The sequence below is a fragment of the Acinonyx jubatus genome, chromosome A1, assembly GCF_027475565.1.
Source record: "Acinonyx jubatus isolate Ajub_Pintada_27869175 chromosome A1, VMU_Ajub_asm_v1.0, whole genome shotgun sequence".
NCBI classification, from domain to species: domain Eukaryota; kingdom Metazoa; phylum Chordata; class Mammalia; order Carnivora; family Felidae; genus Acinonyx; species Acinonyx jubatus.
The window spans coordinates 211,949,839-211,962,547 of NC_069380.1; positions in this window are offsets into that span (position 1 = coordinate 211,949,839).

Below are 12,709 nucleotides of genomic sequence, written 5' to 3' on the forward strand. Positions count from 1 at the left end.
AAACATGTTTATTTATTTTTGAGAGAGAGAGAGAGAGAGAGTGCAAGTGTAGGAGGAGCAGAGATGGGGAGGTGAGAGAGGATCTGAAGTGGGACTTGGGCTGACAACAGAGAGCCTGATGTGGGGCTCAAACTCACAAATTGTGAGATCATGACCTGAGCCAAAGGCAGAGACTTAACTGACTGAGTCACATAGGTGCCCCAATGTATTGATTTTGTATTGGTTTGTCCCTCCAGTGATATATTAATTTGCTTTGAAAATCCTAGCTGACTGACTTCCAGATATTAGGAGGAAAAAATAAAGGTTTCCTCTTTAAGCACGTTTTATACATAGGTCAGTATTTAGAAATTCTCACAAAATTATTGAAAAGAAGGCAGCTGAGAAGACTGTCAGATAATGACTAGCTATATGTGTTTATGCTGTGATTTATGTCATCTGCACAGGATAACTTCAAATATCAGCACATTCTTCTTGGATTGGGAAAACTAAACTTTCTTGAAGCTACTAGATAGCTAACCAATTCTCTATGAAAGCATAAGCCACATAAAATTAAAACTTCTGTTTGCTTGTTTATTTATTTTTTAATTTTCTGTGTTTAGAACATTGCTAAGGGTTTTAGGTAAGATAGGGAAGTTTCCAAGTGGGAACAGAGAGATTGATTAGAAAATTCAGTCCAAATTTTTTTATCTCAGAGCTTAAAAGAGGCAAGGGAAATTGATATTTTGTAATGAAAACTTTGAGGGTTCCTTTCATTCCATCTCAAATACTAGAACTGTTTTCTAGAGAAGAAAAGAAATATCTGGTGATATCTTTATACATTTACCAAAACTAAAATATGTACAATTTTGAAATTTTGGATGAATATCATTGTTGGCTCTTCTGTTAGATTTATTTTCTGTACCTTTGATGTATTAAAACCTAATATGATAGTAGAAAATTGCCTTCTAAGAAAAGTTTTGATTTAGCAAAAATAAACTGTAAACAAAATCCAAATATGAGGTATTTGGGTTATTCAGATCAAATTAAAATGATAATTAAAATAATTAAAATTACCAAACGTTGACTTTAAAATCTAAGGGTGCATATTCACATTCTACCAATTTGAATGTATCTGAAGTTATTGAGAAAGCCAATTGTTTGAGATACAGTGTTTGAAGATCTAACTTTGAATGGTAAATCTGATGTCTTATGTTAGCATGAAATGCTGCCATTCGACAGAAGAAAGAAGGAAATACATAGAATTCGTTGCTAGCATGTACCAAAATTGAGACCTAATTCCCTAGCATTTTTGTTTAATGCTGTTCCAGTTGGAGGCATGAAATGAGCTGGATGCATCATCTGAGAATGGCGGCTCCACAGGCATCCACTAACCTGCTAAAAGGCTTTGCATGTGTTTGTTTATTTTTGGGATTGTATTTCTCAGTTTATGGATGCTTATCCAGAACCAGCTTTGTACACTGGCAAGCAAAAATGAATGTACTTCGAGGGGGTGTGTGTTCTAGTCCTATTGACATACTTTATTGGGAAACTAAATACTATTTGCTGATGAAAGTGGGGTGGGGGAATCTGGGGATTTTAAAAGAATAAATATTAATCAGATATGCTTACATAAAACCTAGCTACTGCCTAACAGATAACCGAATGAAATAACTTTGAATGATGGAAACTTATTGTGTAATACATAAGCAATTTGTTATGGGAAAGATAATGTTCACATGTTAAAAATGTCAATATGCAAATGAAAATGAGCATGGTTTTCCTCTCCTGAAATCTGGCAGGCATGCACAGCATAGTGAATTTTCTCCCTTGATTCTTTTTGGTTCTTTTATGTCATTGTACAGACATGGTCATAAATAAGACCAAGCAACTGTAAGACATAGATAGGCAGACATCAGCAGCAAATCTGTGTCTGGAAAAGTTAAGAGGCTTGTTGTCTGGAATGAAGATCTCTATAGTTGTAAGGAAACTGCAGAGACCACAGGGCAAACTGGATGGACCAACCTCTAGGCAGAAACACCTTAATAAAATTTTGGGTAGTATTTTATTTATAGAAATAGATTCAGATATTTCACATTTCTCAGTTGTGATTTTTGTTATATAAATATTTTTTTTCCCCTGAAACTTATTGGGCTCTTATTTTAGCCTTTTCACACTCAGGTCTCAGTTCTTCCTCCCAACTTTGTCCTTCAACATCTTCTCTACATTCCTTTCTCCATAAAAATGGATCCAATTCACAGTCTCTTGAATCACATCTAACTTACCCAGGCCATTTTTCTCACCTGTCAAATTTCCTCCTTTCTCTACCCTTCTGTACTTACTTAAACTTCACATGGACACTCTCCTACCTCCCAAAGGAATTTTCTTTGAGAACTCTGGGCAGAATTGACTTATCTGTTCTTTGAATTCTTTCCTTCACCTTTTTTTTTTTTTGGACTGTGTGTGTGTGTGTGTGTGTGTGTGTGTGTGTGTGTGTAACGTGTTGATGGCATGTTGTTATATTAGTTATCTATTGCTTACCTAACAAATTATCATGCATTTAGCAGCTTAAAATTACTAATTTATCATTTCGTTATTTGGTGGTCAGAATTTCAGGTACATGGTGGTGGTAATGGTTGGGTGGTACATATTGATTCCTAAATCATTGAGTCTTAAACATTAAATATGTACAGCTTCCTACATGTCATTGGACTTCAATTAAGTGTTGCTGTTGTTGTTGTTGTTGTTGTTTTTAAATAAGTTTAGGCACAGAATGATGTGGCTTTTTCTCTAGAGTCTCCCAAGGCCAATATCAAAGTGTCAGCAGCATTGCTTTTCTTTCTGGAAGCTCTGGGGGTGATGCTTCCAAGTTTATACAAGTTGTTCACAGAATTCATGTCCATATGGTCATTATAGGATGAGGTGTTTATTTCCTTGATGGGTGATGGCCTAAGGTCCTTCGCAGCTTCTAGAGGCTCCTTTGGTTCCTGGTAGGTGGCCTCATTCCTCCACCTTCACAGCTACATGAGTAGGTTGAGTATGCTTTGAATCTTTTTGACCTCCCTTCTGCAGCATCTCTTCTGACTCTAGCCAGAGAATTTTCTCTGCTTTTAAAGGTTCACATGATTAGATTGGGCTCATCTGAATAATTCAGGGTAATATATTTTAAAGATCATAATCATGCTTCCATACCTTGGCTATTGTGAATAACGCTGTAATAAATGCAAGAGTGCCTATATCTCTTTGAAATCCTATTTTTATTGTTTGGGGGTGGGTATATATCCAGAAGTGGAATTGCTGGATCATATGGTAGGTCTGTTTTTAAGTTTTTTTAGGAACCTCCATTCTGTTTTCTATAGTGATTGGATCCATATCAGTGGATGAATGGATAAAGAAGATGTGCTACATATGTATTATCTATATCTATATATCTATATTCCTATGTCTATGTCTATGTCTATATATCTATCTATATCTATATATATATCTGCATTGGCTTCTTGATTTGACTCCATATTCCTTGAATCATGGCTTCAGTTGGCCAGTCTTTAGCTTCATCTTGGTCAGGTTGCTATGGCAGTGCTGGTCCCAGGGCTGGTCCCAGAGGAAGTAGCTACCCTGCTGAGCTGTTTCTCTATACGTGAAGTCTTTTTAAGAGGCTCAGGCTAGAAAAAAAAAAGAAAAGAAAAGAAAAAAAGAGGCTCACACTAGAGCATACTTCTTTATTTTAGGCTTTTGTAACAGCCTATTCTCTTGTATTCTTGTGTTTTGAAACGCAGTAGTTTATGGTTTATCTACTGAACCCTGCCTCACACAGTATTTGATGCTAGGAATAAGTGCAACATAAGAGATCCTTAAAATAAGTGGCTTTGGATCAGTGGTCAGGTATAGAGAATCTGATGCTACAGGTTAGGACCTTGTGGGTCCTTGGCCAAACGTTTGTTAAAATTGTCATATATAGTAATGTGGGAGGAAAATGTTCCACAGAGGGAGTGCCTATAGCTTTGAGGGAAATAGCTCTATAAAAAAATAACTTTGGTATATTATATCTGCTTCTGACTGTTTTTAACAAAGTATTATATAAAACAGATGATCTGTCACAGGCAAGAATTTTTGAGTGTGTGGGCAGAGATAGAAAGATATGGAAAGATCTACAAATTTGGGGCTTCACAAGACAGAAAAATCTTCAGCTACCTCTTTGCCCCAAGAGTGAGATGTTAAGGCCAAGCAAGGAAGCCAGTAAATAAGATAAAATTAATGTAATCACTAAGTTCAGACAAAAAGTTGGAGTATGATTATTGGCACATGAAATCAACTGCAAGCAAATAAACCAAATGGCTAATATATTCTGAGGTAATTATGTTAGTGAAGAAATCACAATTCTGGGCTGAAAGACCCATGTTTGTTTTCAACCCAAAAGTAACCCTCAAATTTCCATTCATGAACAAGCAGAAAATGGACAGGCAATGAGATGGGTAGCCTCTAGGGGGAAGTTACTCTCTAACATGCAGTTCATTTTTGGCCACAAGAGATGAAAGAGAAGAGGTGAAATGACCTCTAAGAGAGCAAAAGCCTGAGAGGGCAGCAGAAGATCCTGGAAATGTGACATTCCCAGAATGCTAAGGCAAGGTCTGTATGATTAATCCACTTCATTTCCAAGAAATAAGTTTTGTAATTCTAGTCACCGGAACCATTCTTCACCAGTGACCAGTTGTTGCTGAGGGTCTTTAACACCTCTGCTTTTTTGAAAGTTAATATTAACTATGTTCATTTTGTTCCTAATTCATTCAGGTATCTCACAGTTAAAGAACTTATTCTGAAATCATATAGGTGTAATGAATTATTATAAATCTATCTTAGCCTAAGCATCTTTTTTAATGCAGAGGAAACAATGAGAGTGATCAGTTTTATGTCTTAGTTATGTTTCTAGTTTAGAAACATTTCAATTTTATACTCAATTGCATAATTTATACAAGAGTTAAATTATCCATTTCCTAATGTAACCAACTTAGTGTTATGAATAAATTTTAATAAATTCCTTGAATTATTCTGTGCTTTTCATATTCTGCCAAATTTCTGTAGTTTGTGTAAATCATGACAAATGTTTCCTCCTTATTTCCTAAATAATTGAGAAATAGTGATAAAGAGATCTAACCTTTAGGTGAATCCAAACATCATTATAATAAAACAGAATTTTTAGCTATTTGCATATTAAATACAACTATCTTAACTATTTGGTAGCTTCTACAGTTAATTTTTGTCACAAGCTATGGGAATCAGGATTCAATCTTTGATACAGTAGGGGTAAATAAGTGTAAGGTTTTATGCCATGACTCCCATTACTTTTGGAAACTTGAAAAAACTGTTTTATTATAGTGATGTCTTATTCATATCTTCTCTAAAAATCCTTTAAAATTATTGTTGAAGTCATAATAAAAATAATATATATCAATTTTATCAACTACAAAGTTCTAGGCATTTTGCTAGGTATATTTGTTATTATTTATAATATACTAGTACTCTAATATTATTTCAAATAACATAGTTGAACACAACTTAATAATTTCTAGAGGTACAATATGAATCTTTAAAATAAAACAAACTTTAAGAATGATAGTAAATAGGAATGCAAAATTTTTAGTAAAGATGAGAAAGACATTCACCTGTAGAGAAAATATATACTGAGTTTATATTTTCTTTTTTTTTAAATTTTTTTAAATGTTTATTTATATTTGAGAGAGACAGAGACAGAGCATGAGCGGGGGAGGGGCAGACAGAGAGGGAGACAGAATCCAAAGCAGGCTCCAGATTCTGAGCCATCAGCACAGAGCCTGAGGTGGGGCTCGGCCCACGAGCTGTGAGATCATGACCTGAGTTGAAGTCAGATGCTTAACTGACTGAGCCACCCAGGAGCCCCCTGAGTTTATATTTTCTTATAAAACTACTCCATATTCACAGAAAATTATACAATAGACCTCCCATCAGTTAGAAAAAAATTATCAATATTTTGTCAACTGTGATTTATTTATCACCTCCAGCTTTCCCTACACCCCTTTAAATGACAAAGAAATCTAGATATCTTGATCACATCACTAAGCCAAATTTCGTATAGTGATATAGAGGGGCTTAGTTACCTATGATTTCATATACACATCTTGCAAAAATTTTGAAAAGACATTTATTTTTTTTGACAGAGAGACAGAGAGTGCAAGTGCGGTGGGGGCAGAGAAGGAGGGAGAGAGAGAATCTTAATCAGGCTCCATGCCCAGCACAGAGCCCAACTTGGGGCTTGATCTTACCACTGAGAGATTATGACCTGAGCTCAAACCATGAGTTGGTCACTTAACTGACTGAGCCACTCAAGCACCCTGGGAAGACATTTTTAAAAAGTTATTCACCCTTGAAATGTATTCATTATTTCTTGCCTAGTAATTTTAATTATAGTCAATATCTATCTTTCTTTATTCACATTTGAATACTTATTTCTGTGGAATGTGTCATTTTAGCAAAGAAGAGAAGTTTCATTCCATCTCAAATCATATGCCTCTAGAATCCCAGGAAGAGGAAAGGTGCACTTATGTTGAAGGCTATTTTCTCATTTCTTAGGAATTGGGGAGGTCTTCTCACTTGAGTAGGACCAATAGGTCCAAACAAAAGGACTAACAATAAACCAAATATATGTATTTATTTTCAGTTTGTATTCTGGGGTGCCCGGGTGGCTCAGTCAGTTAAGCCTCCGACTTTGGCTCAGATTATGATTTTGCAGTTCATAAGTTGGAGCCCCCATCGGGCTCTGTGCTGACAGCTCAGAGCCTGGAGACTGCTTCGGATTCTGTGTCTCCCCCTCTCTCTGCCCCTCCCCCACTCATGCTCTCTCTCTCTCTCTCTCTCTCTCTCTCTCTCTCTCAAAAATAAATAAACATTAAAAAAAATTAAACAAGTTTTCAGTTTGTATTCTAATAATTATGGAATTTAAAAAAAGATGTTACTTCAACTTGCAAAGTACATGGTTAGTAAATATCAATGATTCATTCATTCATTACAAAAATATTAGGCCCCTGTTATGTTTCATGTATTATGTAATTTAATAGATATAAAATCTTAGAAGGCATATTTACTCATTATTTCCCTTGGCAAACAGTGGGTTACAGGAGTAAATAAGGCCCTGGTACTGTCCTAGAACAAATGGAACCAAGAGTAATAGAATCAGATGCTGTGTTAAAGACAGGGGCGCAGTGCGGCTGGGACCATAAAAAAAGGCTAAGAGAAGCACTAATTTTGAAATGAAGACGGAGTGATAATGGCCATTGTGACAGGTGTGAGGTGAATCTCATTGTGGTTTTGGTTTGCATTTCCCTGATGATTAGTGATGTTGAGCATCTTTTCATGTGTCTCTTGGCCATCTGGATGTCTTCTTTGGAAACATGTCTTTTCAGAGTCTCTGTCCATTTTTTAATCAGAATTTGTTGTTGTTATTGTTTTTATTGTTGTGTTATAGGAGTTCTTTTCATATTTTAGATATTAATCCCTCATCATATATATGATTTACAAATATATTTTCCCATTCAGTAGCTTGCGTTTTTATTTTCTTGATGCTTTTCTTTACTGTGAAGAAGCTTTTTAGTTTGATATATCCCTATTTGTTTATTTTTGATTTGTTGCCATTGCCTTTAGAGTCAGATTTAAAAAAAATCATTGTCAAGACTGATGTATGGGAGCTTATCACCTATGTTTTCTTCTAGGAGTTATTTGTTATTGACCTTACATTCAAGTCTTTCATCCATTTTGAGTTAATTTTTGTGTATGGTGTAAGGTTGTTGTCCAGTTTTCATTCTTTTGAATGTAGCTATCCAGTTTTCCCAGCACCGTTTATTAGAGGGACTATTCTTTACCCCATTGTGTATTCTTGCCACCTTTATGTAAATTCATAACAAGTGTTGGAGACGATGTGGAGAAAAGGGAATCCTTGTGCACCTTTGGTGGAAATGTAAACTGGTGCAGCCGGTGTGGAAAACAGTATGGAGGTTGCTCAAAAAATTAAAAGTAGAACTACCGTAAGATTCAGCATTACACTATTGGGTATTTACTCAAAGAAAATGCAAACACTACTTCCAGAAGATATATGTACCCCAGTGTTCATTGCAGCATTATTTACAATAGCCAAGATATAGAAACAACCTAAGTGTTCATCAATGGATGAGTGGAAAAAGAAAATGTAGTGTGTGTGTGTGTGTGTGTGTGTGTGTGTGTGTGTGTTTGTGTGTGTGTGTGTGTGTGTGTGTGCGTATGTGTGTAATGGAATACTATTCAGCCATAAAAAGGAATGAAATTTTGACATTTGTGATAACATCGATAAAGCTTGAAGGTAGTATGATATAACTGAAATAAGTCAGAGAGAGAATGACAAATAATGTATGATTTCACTTATGTGTTGAATTTGAAATCTGAAGCAAATGAGCAAATGTAATAAAACCTATAGATATAGAGAACACATTGATGTTTGCCAGAAAGGAGTAGGGTTGGCGGCTAGGCAAAATTGATGGAAAGGATCAAGAGGTACAAACCTCCAGTTATGAAATAAATAAGTCATGGGATGTAATGTACAGCCTGGTGATTATAGTCCATAATATTGTATAGCAAACTTGAAAGAGTCAAGCAAGTAAATCTTAAAAGTTCCCATCACAAGAAAAATATTTTTTTGTAATTTGTATGGTGACAGATGGTAACTAGACTTATTGTGGTGATCATTTCACCATGTGTACAAATGTTTAATCATTATGTTGAACATCTGAAACTAATATAATGTTGTATGTCACTTATACTTCAATAAGAAATAAATGGAGAGGATGTGGAGCAGGTGGTGATGTGTAAGAAAAGTTTTAAAGAGGAAATAAAAACTGATCTATGTGGTTTAAGGGGCAGAGGATAGTTTGGCAGAAGAATCTTCAATGCAGACAAACTGGAAAAAACACAGTGTTAGTATGATGAAAATATTTTAGGTTAGAAAGGATTTGGAATTACATGCTGAGGAAGCTGGACTTCAATGTATTAGAACATAAAGAAAGGAATTACATGATCGTATACAGTTAATTTAACCATAGTTCATGTGCCATGTAGTGCCAGATACCCACATTGTCAGATGTGTATCACTTGCTGAGCCAGATGATGAAATTAAAAGCTCAGGGTGAAAACTACATATATTCCACTATAATTTAGCTGGCTTGATTTTCCCATGTTTTTGCTATTGAAGCCTATGACCACAGCTAAAACCCTGACAGAGTAGGGACATTTTCCTCTTTCCCTCCTCGAGTCTCTGCTCAATTCAGGTTTATTCTTTAGTGGAGGAAAGAATTGCTGATCAGCATCCTGCAGCCTTGGGCACAGCTGGCATCTGCAATACTTTGGTGTGTGTCCAAGAGCCATGCAGAGAAGTGACATACCAGGGGGAGGGGGAGCTTAGAAGTGATTTCTCCACTCCCTGGAGAAGTCTGTACTCAACACAGTGGGGGGGGGGTGAGGTGGGTACTGGAAAGGGAGCTACGGAAAGTGATTTCTGCAATGACACATAAACCTGCACCAAGGTTTCCATCCCAAGATTTAGGCTAGTCTAGTGTCTGATTTCTTGGGTCAAAATATCAGCTCGATTTGTTTCCTGTAATTACTATTGTGACCATAGCATTAGCTGCAAAGATTGCATTTACATCATTCCCCTTAGGCAAGTCTATGGGTTTGTTTATCGATAGTTTCTTAGGGGAAAAAAAAATTCCTCCTGCATTCAGGACTCTGGTTTGTAAATGCTGTACCCATGTGACCCATTGTTCTGGAGTTTCCCTGGTGAGGAAGAAATTTCATTTGGGTGTAATTTTGTCAGAGCTCTGGGAAGTGCTTACCACTTTTGACATGTGAGACATCACAGCTCTGGGAAGGAGCTGATTACCAAGTCATATTTGTTATGGCTTTCCAGGTGGCTGGGTATTTCTAAAGCATCTTGCCTCTCATACAGCTGTACTCACACTGTTTCTTTAGAACACAGAGTCTACACTACACAGCAGCATGCGAAGAAGTACTGCCAGTTGTGCAGATCATTTATGCTTTATAATTAGGAGAATCAGAAAGGCAGTAGAGTGCAGTGGTTCCACTCAGCGGTTATATCGGATTATCCTTGGACTAGTCATTCTTCAATAGTATTGTTGTGGGCAATTTACTAAGCATTTAAAATCTAATTTCCATAATATGTAAAAGGGGTTAGCAAGAGCTCCCTCACAGACATTCTTTTATGCTATTTAAAGTTGTTTTTTTTTAAATGTATGTAAAGCATCTATCATCATCTATCAGGTAATTACTTCTCATTAATTAACGGCTCTTACTGATATATTACATAAGTCTAAGTTTCAATCTGGAATAAAATGTGAAGAATAAGAAATTTATGAGCTACTGGAACACGTATTCACTTCCTTTCTAAAGCCAACTTCCATTTATTTTCATTCTTCATTTTTCAGAAAAGAGGCATATCAGATCTATAGTCTATATAGAAAGTCAGTCAATGCGTCCATTCTTTGGTCTTTTTCAAATAAAAACCTTCCATACAAGTGGAAAATTTTTGTTTACTTCCTTTGCTCAAAATGCAGTCCACAATTAGTTTTAAATTACTTATTTTGATAAATGGAAGAGTGAATTGCTAAAATTTTAGCAAAGCAATGCACCGATTGTGATCCATTAAAAGAAGTTTGAGTGTTATTGAAACAATCCTTTAGTGACCACAGTAAAACATTTGTTAAATTGCTATCATTACTATTAATTTTGATATCATTTTGACATGTAGCATAGGGTGTCTGGAACTTGACTTTATTGATGGGGTTAGAGGTAATTTACTTTCCTCAGTGCCTTCCTTGATCAATGAATTTAGAACTAGAGAGCTTACATTTAATTCTGTAAGCCTGTAAATCTGTGTGAGTGTTTAAGCGTTGAGCATTTAAATACAATTAACTGGTTGGCAAGAATTTGGCAGGCTTCGATTTCAACAACCATTTATTTGTTTGTGTGTTTCCAGCTGGAATTGTATTGTATCATACTGAATGGTATTGATCAAGTCAGTTGTGTGACTAGTAGCCGTCTGAAAATAACTCATCTCATACCCAGCACTGCTTAGCGCTGGATCATTCATCATTGTGCACAGAGCATGAATGTCTGGGATTATTTTGCTTCCTTTTTGAGTGATAGTACTCTACTTAAATGAATAGGACAGTTAGAAGAAATTATCAGACTTTCCTCTGTGAAAATCGAAGTAGTCATTACCAAAATTACTGATCAGTCCTGAATCAGGAATAAGTAAATGTTTTAGAAATCATGATTAAGATGATATAGACAATTGCTATTTCAGATTTGAAATATAATGTAAATGTAATATATAAAGCCCCAAGAATTACACAAGAAAAATAACCAAATGGGCTATCTCCAAATAACTAATTATTTTATTAGTATCTGTTACTTAATATCTAAATATTATATTTCACCAAACTATCATGTAGCTTATAGATATTTTGGGGAAATTTAGAGAGCATAATTGTTCATTTTCTTTTTTGAAGAAAGAAAATACCCCTGAGCTTAAATTCTCATCTTCAACATAGAGATCATAATACCTACTCATAGGACTGTTGAGTGTTAAATGAGAAAACATGTATCTGGTTCCTGAGAGACAGGCACAGGAACTATTTTTTTCCTAAGCATTTTTACTATTTCACTCTAACCTTAAAACCCTGGGGTTCATATCTTTTTTAATACTTCCCTCATCACTCAAAATCCACACTACACCAAGAAATGAAAACAAAAAAGGAACAAAAATGATGTGTTAAGTGATTAAAGCCAACAAAAGTACTTCTTGCTCATAGGCAGGCAGAGAATTGCAGATGAGATATCATTGGACATTCTCCTGCTTGAAATACTTCTGTGAATGTACTTAAGTTTTACATGAAAACAAATGGCGAAAGGGAAGTTAAATTCAAGTTAAGGTGTCGCTTGATGCTTGATGCTTGATGCTTGATGCTTGATGCTTGATGCTCTTCAGCATCAGTCAGACTGAACCTGATGTCAATGCTGGAATGCCTCTGTGCTCCAAGTGAGTTCTCAGATTTTAAGAATCTCCTATCCCCTCAACTGGCGATGATTTCATAATAGGACTTAATGAAATTTTAAGAAGCCCTGTAATTTTTCAGCAGAGAAGGATTGAGTAAGGAATAGACTAAGAGTCATTTTAAAGGCTGGAGGACATCAGTGATGACTTATTCTAGTAATTAAATGATTTTTATACTTTTTTAAAGAGAAACATTAAATAGAGTTTGGAGTCCATAGACTATGAAGGTCTATGAAAAAAATCTGGGCAACTCAGGATCACTTAAGATGTTCAAGATAGACAAGACCAAAGCTGGGTTTGGAACACAGGAATACCCAAGCAATAAGTGAGGTGGGACCAGCGGGCAGAACAAAGTCAGATGAACTTAAAAAGCTGACTCAGGTTGGGGCACCTGGGTGGCTCAGTTGGTTGAGTGTCCAACTTTAGCTCAGGTCATGATCTCACAGTTTGTGGGTTGGAGCCCTGCGACCGGGCTCTGTGCTGACAACTCAGAGCCTGGAGGCTGTTTCAGATTCTGTGTCTCCCTCTCTCTCTACCTCTCCCACACTCGTGCTTTGTCTCTCAAAAATAAATAAACGTTAAAAAAAAAAAAACTGACTTCGG